This window comes from Zalophus californianus, chromosome 14 (assembly GCF_009762305.2).
Source record: "Zalophus californianus isolate mZalCal1 chromosome 14, mZalCal1.pri.v2, whole genome shotgun sequence".
In the NCBI taxonomy this organism is placed as follows: domain Eukaryota; kingdom Metazoa; phylum Chordata; class Mammalia; order Carnivora; family Otariidae; genus Zalophus; species Zalophus californianus.
The window spans coordinates 39,267,243-39,278,820 of record NC_045608.1 but is presented as its reverse complement, the minus strand read 5'-3'; the positions used below and the strand labels follow the sequence as shown (position 1 = coordinate 39,278,820).

Sequence of the window (11,578 nt, the reverse complement as noted above, 5' to 3'; positions counted from 1 at the left end):
CTGAGAAAATCCCAGTGTAGAAACCTGGGGAATACCACATTATAGGAAGAGCAACCTGCAAAGAATGCTGAGACTGGGTAGGCAAAGAGGTGGAAGGAAAATCAAAGAGAATGTGAAATCTCAAAAGATCACAAGAGAATATTTTAAATAGAAGGAGTGCTTATGAATACAAATATTTCAGAGAAGTCAAACAGGATAAAGACTTGGAAGTGACCATTAGGCATTGAAACAGAATAATCATAGATGACCTCAACAAAACTAGTTTCCATGAAGATGGAGAGTGGTAGTCCGATTACAGTGGCTTGAAGACTGAGTAAAAGTGAAGCAGGACACAGTTTGGCAGTAAAGGGAAAGGAAGAGCGTAGGCTTAGGCTGTCAGCCATGTCAACCTAGAACCCAGATCCAATAGGGTTTCTTATTTTAAGATGGAAATATTGAATGTGATTAGGTGTCATGGCAAAAATTTCTTTAAAGAGGGAAATAATGACATAGAATGAAGAAAGTGGATGATTAATAGATTAGATCCTAAGAAGGTGACACTGGATGAGATCCAGCAGAAAAAAGGGAAGATAAGCCTCGAAAGGGGGCAGGGGGCTCACTGTGCCACAGTGAGAACAAATTTGTGTGTCATCCTTGCGCTAAGGCCATGCTAATCTTCTCTGTGGCATTCCAGTTTTAGTATATGTGCTGCCAAAGAGAGCACATCACTGAGAACAAAGAAGGCGGAACCAGGAATGCTGATAAAGTTAAGCGCAGAGCTATGGGAAATTGTGAGAATTCTCAGGATATTGTCCTCTGCCTGTTTTTTTTCTTCTCTCAATATGGCAAGAGTCAAAGTCATTTGTTGAGAATAGAGATTAAGGCATAGCATACTGGGTTTGAAGAAAAATTAGATTAAAAATAAATAGCGTGAGCAGAGAAAGAAAAGAACTGATTAGGAAACACAGAAGGACCACCAGGCAGTCCAGGGAACCGAGCCTTGGTTCCAGAGTGTAATGTATGAGTTAACAGAGGCACCAAAGTGTGGGCTCTCAAGTCCTCTCCGGGGGGTCTCCTTGGTGGGGTGCGGGCATTGAGAAATCAGGCTATCAGACAGACTTCAAACCAGGTGCTGTAGAACCGGTGCCATGGAAGGGGACTGAGTCCAGGGAAATAAATGGCAACTATTTCATTTGTTCCCTCTTACATCTCTACAAAAAAAAAAAGGTATGCTTGCCCTTGTTTTACAGAAGGTGAAACTCTCACTCACGGATTATCTTTGTTCTGTCTCAGCCCATCTGCACATCTGCACGGGCTGACTTAAGAGTCAGCTGGGCCTTCAGAATCAAAGCCACTCCTCACTCCCTGTACCGTGCTGCCCCTCTGGGAGCTACACACTGCTAACCGAAACAGAAGCAAGGGGTTAAGAGCTTTGTCCCACTCCCATTCCGGGACAACTCTGTTCCCTCTGTTTCGTAACATAAATCCAGGTTATACACACGAAGCATTTTAGCCCCCAGAAGGAAAGCACTATGCTAATTTAGAGGATATAAAAATGGTGTACCAAATTGCTCAGAGCGATGTTCACACAGTGAGAAGCTCATTTACGATACAGGATTATTAAAACCCAATTTCTGTTTTTTTTGGTTCCAACTGGTTTTCATTTGCCTTAGCAGCAGATGCTCTATGCTGGGAAAAATGAAAAACGATCTTCAGTGGGGGCACTGTAAGGCTTTTTTCCAGCAGAAGCTGTAAACCAGAATCACACACTCCTCCAAGCACAGATTTCATTTCCTCTACCCTTTGGTGGTGATTTTTTTTTTTTAAAGATTTTATTTATTTATTTGAGAGAGCGAGAATGAGAGAGAGAGAGAGAGAGAGAGAGCACATGAGCGGGGGGAGGGTCAGAGGGAGAAGCAGACTCCCTGCTGAGCAGGGAGCCTGATGCGGGACTCGATCCCGGGACTCCAGGATCATGACCTGAGCCGAAGGCAGTCGCTTAACCAACTGAGCCACCCAGGTGCCCCCTTTGGTGGTGATTTATGTCATTGTCCTGAAGCTATCCTCAAAACACTGGGAAGTAGGCAAAATGATATTTTCTGATTAGGTATGCAATTGCAGCCTAAGAATTTAAAATGTTTTAACAAGATTGTTTCAGTCCCCACTTGATGGATAGGGAACTCAACAAAAACAGGTGGCAGCTCCTCACTTTTTACTTTTGAGCTCTTGCTAAAATCCTCAGCAGCCCTCAGAGCACAGAGAGCTTGACCAACTCCAAAGCCTAATCAATTTTGAATATTGAACTCTTTGGAGGAGTGGGCCTATGTAAATCCAATAAATACATTAATTTTTTTAAGGGGAAACTTATTTAGTGCCTTCTTTCAGGGCCCCCAAATATGGCCTGATCTCTGGAGCACCAAGAGAAATGAGATAGGACCCTGGTGCCCTAGCTTTGTACTGAGCCCTCCTTCTCTTGGAGTTGCCTTTCCTTAGTCTCCCTTCCTCTTTTTTTGAGGAAAGACAGCTGGTCAGAGGCCTGATGATGAAGTCTGGCACGTTCTACTCAAGGGCATGAACACCCAGAAGAAAGACAGCCCCAGATGGAGGCCAATAAGCCAATCCTGGTCAGAACAGGCTCAAGAAACGGGAAGTACTCGATTCCACTTGGTCCCTTGCCAAGTCCACAGGGAAGCAACCTTTTGCCAGAACTAAGTTACCTCTAACTTGTCCCTGTGATAAATGTCTCATACAGAATTTATCAGTCAAATTGCTACTGAACACTTTTTATATCATTAAACAATAAATGCATACATTGAAAGAAAACGTAGTCCAATATATTTTTTTTTAAAGGCGATGTGTAACTCATCCACCAGTTTTATTGGAATAATCTTTAAAGCTCTTAAGTTACAAGTTTTGGTTTTAGTTTTTTTTTCTTATGCAGATACTTAGGAAACTGCTACAGTCTTTACAATGTAAGACTAAAAGAATTAGCATCAGTTCTTCCTGGAACTTTGCACCCTGACAACATTGTTAGGATGGGCCCTATTGTCTCCTGCATAGCATCTGATTATTTTACATTAAGTATGTACAACAGACTCCATTAATGAGACCATCATGGGACGTGAATGTTTGAACAACTCCATCCCATATCATCAGATTTTAAAATTGCTCAAACTTGGGGTGCTTGGGTGGTTTGGTAGGTTAAACATCCCACTTTTGATTTTGGCTCAGGTCATGATCTCAGGGTCATGGGATTGAACCCCGTCAGGCTCCCCACTCACCAGGGAGTCTGCTTCCCTCTCTCTCCCTGCCTCTCTCCCTACTTGCTCTCGCCTTCAAATAATTAAATCAATCCTTAAAAAAAATAAATAAAATTTCTCAAACTTACTAACGCCTATAGAGGAATCTATGTCATCTAAGAGTCTCCTTTGATTTTTGCTTTTTCTCCACTGGTCTGTTATAACCAATTAAGATGTTTTCCATTGATGTATTTCTAGTTGGCACATGGGATTCCATCTTACTTAAAATGTTCGTTAGACAACAAGCAGTTCTTTGATAAGAAACCAATACCTCCTATTAACTTAGATGTTGGGGTAAGCTGACATTATGTGCCATCTAATATGATGTGATGTGAGATACTCAGCACCAGCTATGAGTAATTTTTTCTGAAAATATTCATTCTGAATGCAGTCAAGACCTTATACCTGTGCACTTCAAATGTGACTAGTTCAAACTGGGATGTGGTTATAAGCATAAAATACACACCAGATTTCAAAGACTTAGAATAACAATACAAAGTAAAATTGCTCAATAATAATTATTATATCAATTACATGTTAAAATGATTAGATTTTGACTCATTAAGTTAAATATAAAATATACTATTAAAATTAATTCCACTTCTTCCTTTTTATATATTTCATGTGTCCACTAAAAAATTTAAGATCACAAATGTGGCTCTCATTTGGGGCTTGCATTACACTTGTATAGGAGAGGGCTGCTTTACATTCAACTTGTAGTTTACAGGAAATACAGGAGGAAGAAGTTAAAAGGCACCAAGTGGAAATGATTAGCCAAATCTAAACTGGGGGAGGTACAACAACAGACCTCCAGAGAGCATGGGTTGCAGACTGCTGCTGGTCTGTGTAACCATTTGTTAGCAGGCTACAAAAAGACCCGGAGCTTGCACAAGAACCTACATCAACTATGTCGCATCCTACACATGCTGTTGCATGGTTCAGATGACATCATTTTCATAGCAAAACTTAGCCAACAAAGAAAACTTTTCCCTTCATATTGGGAGGAGGGGAGGACAACTAGAAAAGACATTTTGGGACAACTGGGGAAATATTAATATGTGCTGGGGCAAGAAGCAGATTAATTGTGCCTTCTCACTCCAGGCTATTCTTTTGAACTTCCCGAGGAAGAGTTTGAGAGAGAAGTCAATGAACTCTTCCTGGATTGGGTTCTAGACTCAAAAGACAATGAACCACCCGACAAGATGTCTTACCTTGTTATTAGCCCATGCAGTACAAAAGTAGAAGCAGATCAAAGTCTACTTAATTTATACTGGAATCACATTGCCCAGGAGACCCCAAGGTTGGCCAGCAATGCTTTGTTTCTGCTAAGTGCCTAAAACAACGCCTTGACTCTGGACCCATGTCAACAGAAAATGGGTCACCAAAAATACAACCACCAAAAGAAACATCGTCTGGATTATTCATCTCAGGTGACCAAACAGGGTAATGAGCAAGAGATCCTACCTGAGTTCAGAACCAAAAAGAGCCAGATACTTAGTCAAAAGATGGAGTTTCCATCCTTTGCAGGTCAGAAGTCCTTGCTAATTTTGTGTAATGAAATATCAGATGGACCAGTGACCCTGTTTGTTGTTTTCCATACTTCCCTTTTCCAATATGGGAAGTGTTTTTTTAAACTTTATTGTGAAAAGTGTTAAACATACCCAAAAGTAAAAAAAAAAAAAAATCACATAATGAACACTTTATTACTCAATTCAACAATCATCAGCATTTTGCTAATCTCTTTTCATCTCTTCCCTCATTTTCTTCACTGCAGTATTTTAAAGCCAGTACCAAAGATCATGTTATGTCATGAATAAATTAAGTGGGAGTTTTAAAATTTTTTATTAAACTGATCTTTTTCTGTAACCATTATATAGTGAATAATTTGCAATGATGAAACTTTTCCTTTAACACATGCGACCAGATCATTAGAAGCTACATGCCACGTGCATAAGACGTAGAGGTCGTGGCCCACAATAATAACCTATGCACCTTTGGTATGTCTCCCACTGGTGAAGAGCTGACTGCATTTCCAATTGTATGGAGTTAGGGACTTTTAAAGGTGTATATTCATATGTGAAAATGATATGAACACCAAATTGCTCTTTTTGGGTTTCAATCACCCATATTTCTTTGGTAAGAAACGTCTTTCAAAGTCAAATGTAAAACTCAACTGATCAAAAAACTAATAATGCTTTGTGCTCATTTCATGCTTAAAATGTACTTTCACATGAGAAAACTTTTTTTTAAGATGAAATGGATTCTAAATAAATCAAAGGCACAAAACTCTGAATCTAAAACCAGTCACTCTTTGTAGGATCTGAGCCAGATAAGGTGAAATATCTTTTTCTTTGTCAAGCTCCGGGAGAAAAAAAAATCTTGATTTGCATTACCCTCAAGAAATTTACATAAAAATGGAGGTGTTGGAGGAGGTGTGTGTGAAAGACTCCCCCAAGAGGTGGAGGAAGGAGGTCAGACATTGCTGGAAGTAACAGCTAAAGTCGTACATCATGTTCCTCAGTGCACTGCCACTCTGGTAGGCAAGCTTCTTTTGGCATGGAGCTTAAGAGGCTACACATTGTCAGCCAGAGTACTGAGGGTACTAAGATCTCGTACAGTGTAAAATTCCATTTACCTGCTGCTGGGAGGCAGTGAATGTTCCAAAGGTTTCTTCTAGGTTGAGCCTTCTAGGCTTCTTAGTGACACAGCACAACACTTGTCAGGGGTGCAAAAGTCTAAAATAGGTCATCCTGGGTACCTGGGTGGCTCAGTTGTTAAGCGTCTGCCTTCGGCTCAGGTCATGATCTCAGAGTCCTAGCATTGAGTTCCACATCAGGCTCCCTGCTCAGCAGGGAATCTGCTTCTCTCTCTGCCTCTCTCTATCTCTCTCTGTCTCTGTCTCTCATGAATAAATAAATAAAATCTTTAAAAATATATAAAAAAATAAAATAGGTCACCCTCCTCTCTGTAAAGAGGTGTAGTTCACACCAGGTTAAAAGAAAATGCTTATTCATTCTAAAACAGCCTCAGGGAGAAATGGCAATGACATTGAGAAGATGTCCTAGGATATTTTGGGGAAATAAAAGTGGATTTTCCTTTAAGAACTTCTTTTATTATTATTTTCTGGCTATTTGTTTGGATTTATTTTACCATATTAATTTTTTAAATTACTTTTTTTTTAACTTTTAGCTAAAATAGTTTACCTAATTTGTTATCTATGTGAAGCATTTAGTTTGTTGTTGTGGTCCTCTCTTTAATCATGACACTGAGTCAACCAGGAAATTAAAGAAGAATTAAAAAAATTCATGAAAACACAACTGTTCAAAATCTTTGGGATGCAGCAAAGGCGGTCCTAAGAGGAAAGTATATAGCAATACAAGCCTTTCTCAAGAAACAAGAAAGGTCTCAAATACACAACCTAACCCTACACCTAAAGGAGCTGGAGAAAGAACAGCAAATAAAGCCTAAACCCAGCAGGAGAAGAGAAATAATAAAGATCAGAGCAGAAATCCATGAAATAGAAACCAAAAGAACAGTAGAACAGATCAACGACCCTAGGAGGTGATTCTTTGAAAGAATTAATAAGATCGATAAACCCCTGGCCAGACTTAACAAAAAGAAAAGAGAAACGACCCAAATAAATAATCATGACACTGAAAATGTACTTCAGTAGCATAAGAAACCTAAAAGGACTAAATGTGCAAATAGACCATGGCCAGACCATGTAGATCAACAGAACTTGGATCCACAACCTCTGCAGCAATAGGCCCAGACAATCAGAGTTTATCAGACAGCTGGCTTCCCTAGTATGTACCCTTGCTTCCACTCAGAAGCAACCAGAGAAAGGCAAATATATGCCCCAAACCAATCTCAGAACAGGCTCTAGTATGCCCACCTCCAGCTTCCCCAACCAATACCCTCCACCCAGGGCACACCTGAGCCTTCCTTTTTTCCCCCACTATAATGCTCTCCCACTCTTCTGCCTGTCTTTGAGTCTCTGCCAAACACCAGTGACAGTGGCCAGCTTTCTTTCTATAGAAAGTCCTAGATAATAGTCTACATTTGTTCCACTAGGGATGGTCTTTGCTTATTTCCAGAGTTTCCTGAAGGTGTCACCAAAACCGTATGCTCTGTCCTCTGCAGCGAACCCCAGTGGTTGCCCAGGTACGGTGTCCACAGAATTTTTCCTTGTCATTTGCTGCCGGCAGTTTGTGGAGGTCTTGCCAAAGTAGTAAGCCAGCACCGGGTATCGTCCGCACCTGCTTTGCCTTGAGATCCTTGGCTCTTTATCCTCAGTTTGGTAATGAGGCTTTATTATTGATTCTCATTTGTTTGGATCCTAAGTGGAACGAGGCCACTCCTTTTCATTCTGTTTTTGCTCTTTTGTGCTCCTGTTCTGTGTTGGGCTGTTTAAAAGCATTGTTCATTATAATAAGGAGAATCACAAGGCAGAATGCAGGCAGAGACCCTATAAACCTATTGTTCCAGCCAGCCCCACAGACTGGTGATTGTGTAGTTCTCACACACTCCATGTTCACTTGGACAAACTTTGCTGTGTCTCATTAATAAAACCAGATGAGGCTCTTTCCTCTATCATTTCTTTTTTCTTTTTGCTCCTGTGAGCTTGGCTTGGATCCAAAGAGAACATTCTCTCTGCTTTTCCTTCTGCGGGGTGGAGTGGGGCAGGACAGCAGGGTAGGGCAGGTACCAGTAGTCCGGTCTGTGCTCACAGGCAGCCAACCATTAGGTTGGGGCCCTGAAACTGGGAGTGAGCAAGCATTACAAGCATTACGTTCCTACTTCCCATGGCTGACTCTCATAAGGTGTCTCAGTCTAAATCCTCTCCCCTAGATGTAAAAACCCCTGCCTCTTCTGTGTACTCTCCTTACAATATAATTTTATATTATAAATTCTTAAAATATAAATTCTTGTGCATATCTTTCTAAATGGCATAACTTCATCAGGGATGACTTGAGTCTACAATGACCACTCTAGGAAATGTTTGATTTGAACAAAATCGGTCATTTGAGAGGTACCTTAGGAAAGAAAATGAGTAAGATTTCAGAAGTTCAATGGGCAGCATCTTATGACTGATATGCAGACTCCAAAGGAAATTCTGAGGCAAACCTTGTCTCAATTAAAGATTCTTTGGCCAAAGCAAATGAGCCAGCTGACAAACTGAAGCAAGAGCAAACTAGACTTCTTTTCCTAGTGAATATTTTCCCTTCTGTCGTCCTGTGATCTCCCTACATCCAGTTGTCCCTCTAACCCTTATCCATCTGGTCTCCCTCTTCTTGTACCTCCTCTACGTTCTTCCCAGAGCTTCCAGAGTTGCTATCTTTCCCCTAAGACTCTAATACCCTCAAATACTGGTTGCCTCCAAGGATTTATTCCTCCCATGAGCCAAGTATGCAGGCAAATGTAATTTAAACCTTGGACTCCAGCTGAAACAAAAACTATCAATAAGGATTTCCCTAAACCAAGACAAGACCAGCAGCTATGTAAACCTTGGAGTTACTGCGGGTTCAGTTCCAAACCATTGCAATAACAGCGCCCATGGCATTGACAGTGAGTCAAATGAATTTTTTGGTTTCCCAGTACCTATAAAAATTATGTTTACACTACACTGTGGTCTATTAATTGTGCGATAGCATTATGTCGGAAAAACAATGTACATGCCTTAATTCAAAAATACTTAATTGCTAAAAAAGCTAACTATCAGAGAAACTTTCAGTGAGTCATAAGAACTAATCATAGATCATCATAATAAATATAATAATAATGAAAAATTTAAATGTTGTGAGAATTACCAAAATGTGACACAGAGATACAAAGTGAGCAAATGCTGTTGGAAAAATAGCACCAATAGATTTGCTCAATACAGAGTTGCCACAAACTGTGAATTTGTAAAAAAAACCAAAAACCCAAAACCCCCCAAAAAAACCAGTATCTGCAAAACATAATAAAGCACATAAAACACTGTGCCTGTATTCATAGAATTTAGAATCCTTCTGGGTAGCCTTGGGTTACCTGACCTATATTAACTTGTACACATGTTGGTTGGAACCTCATATCAAATGCTAAATGACAAAAGCTGATTAGATTCACCTGGAAAAGGACCTACAGGATCCTTCTTTCTTTTCTTTTAATTCCAGTGTTATATTAATTTCAGGGGTGTAATATAGTGATCCAACAATTCCATTTATTACTCAGTGCTCATCAAGGTAAGTGTACTCTTAATCCCCTTCACCTCCTTCACTCATCCCCCACCACCCACCTCCCCTCTGGTAACCATCTGTTTTTCTCTATAGTTAAGAGTCTGTTTCTTGGTTTGCCTCTTTTTTTTGTCCCTTTGTTCATTTGCTTTGTTTCTTAAATTCCAATATAAGTGAAATCATATGGTATTTGTTTTCCTCTGACTGGCTTATTTTGCTTAATAGTGTACTCTCTAGCTCCATCCATGTTGTTGCAAATGGCAAGATTTCATTCTTTTTTATGGTTGAGTAATATTCCATTGTGTATATATGTCACATCTTCTTTATCTATTCATCAATTGATAGACACTTGAGCTGTTTCCATAATTTGGCTATTGTAAATAATGCTGCTATGAAAACAGGAGTGCATATATCCTTTTGAATTAGTATTTTCATATTCTTTGGGTAAATACCCAGTAGTGTGATTACTGGGTCATAACATAATTTTATTTTTAATTTATTGAAGAACCTCCATACTGTCTTCCACAGTGGCTGCACCAGTTCGCATTCCCATTAACAGTGCACGAGGGTTACTTTTTCTCCACATCCTCGCTAACATGTTGTTTCTTGTGTTTTTGATTTTAGCCATTCTGACAAGTGTGGGGTGATATTTCTTTCCAGAATATACCCAAGAGTTAAAAAGGGGCCTGAAAAGTAGAACAAAATCTCCTAAACTACACCCAAAACGTTTTGAATACAAATCAGTTGTATCATAATTTTCTCTGCAAATGGAGAAAAGATAAAACGATAAGAGATTTTTATAACAAACCAGGCAATACTTTCTCTTTTTAAATTAATTAATTTATGTGAGAGAGAGAATGCATGCAGGAGCCGGGGGTAGGGCAGAGGGAGAAGGAGAGAAATCCTCAAGCAGACTCCCTGCTGAACATGGAGCCCTACACAGGGCTGAATCCCAGGACCCTGAGATCATGATCTGAGCCAAGATCAAGAGTCTGACGCTCAACCCACGGAACAGCTCAGGTGCCCCTAGGCAATACTTTCTAACATTTGAAAGTTAAAGAAGGGGCCAATGTAATGGCAATTCTTTCATCTCATTGTGTCACTGGAGTTAAACCTGAAATGGGAGACCTAATTCAAAAACAGAAATTGAAATGAGAGACAGGGCCTTAACCTGAGTTACAACACCCGGTACAGCATTTTAAAAGAGCTTTCTGACGAAATTAGACAGGACCCCAAATAGACTTATGACTTTGCAGACCAAACAGTTATGTGACCCATTTCCCAATTTACCACCTTTTGACAAGAACATGTGTAAATATTGTAAACAGAAGGAACACTGGAAAAAAATATTCCATTTTTCTACAAAAGAGAAACCAAGACATAGAAATATCCCACAATTCAGATCAACGATGGTGCTCTTAGGAAGGAAAATGTACCCAATATTCTGCCTTACACTTAAACACTTAAGGAGAGTTAATTATAAATATAAATAGTTACCCTCATCAATTCCTGATAGATACAAGCAATATCCTTTCTACATTAAACACTGTTAACTGCTCAATCTCTGAATTCTTCTCAGAGAAAACACAGCAACAATAGGTATTTCAAATAACCCACATATTTTCCCTATCTCCTAACCCTTAACTGTAACCCTTGGACACTTAACTAAAAATATTTCTTCCTGCTCTATGATATCACTCTTGCAAATTTAATAAGGACTTACTTTGCAAATGGGATTGTACAAATGCACAGCACAGAAACTATTCCTTGTCGTTCCAAAGCACTCCTATAATCAAAATCAAATTGTATCTGCCCTGGTTATATATTTTTTCCTTTTTTGTTATATTTGATGCAGATTCAGATCTTGGTACCATACTTGACACTTTGTGGGCTAAAACTCCAATGGAATTGGGAAAATAATTTGATAAGAGCCTAGTAAAGTTCACATAGATCCTACTGGAACCTAAACTTTCCCAATATCCTTTGAAGCCAAAAGCAAAGGAAGGGCTCAAACCTATATTTGAAGGACTTCTTATGCAAAGGTCTTCTCAGACCCTGCAGTAGCTCCGTAACACTTCTATCCCG

General features: G+C 39.6%; 1 pseudogene; it reads right to left on the bottom strand.

Moving 5' to 3' along the window:
- Positions 1-615: 615 nt before the first annotated feature.
- On the bottom strand, positions 616-703 carry LOC113913396 (annotated as a pseudogene).
- Positions 704-11,578: the final 10,875 nt, after the last annotated feature.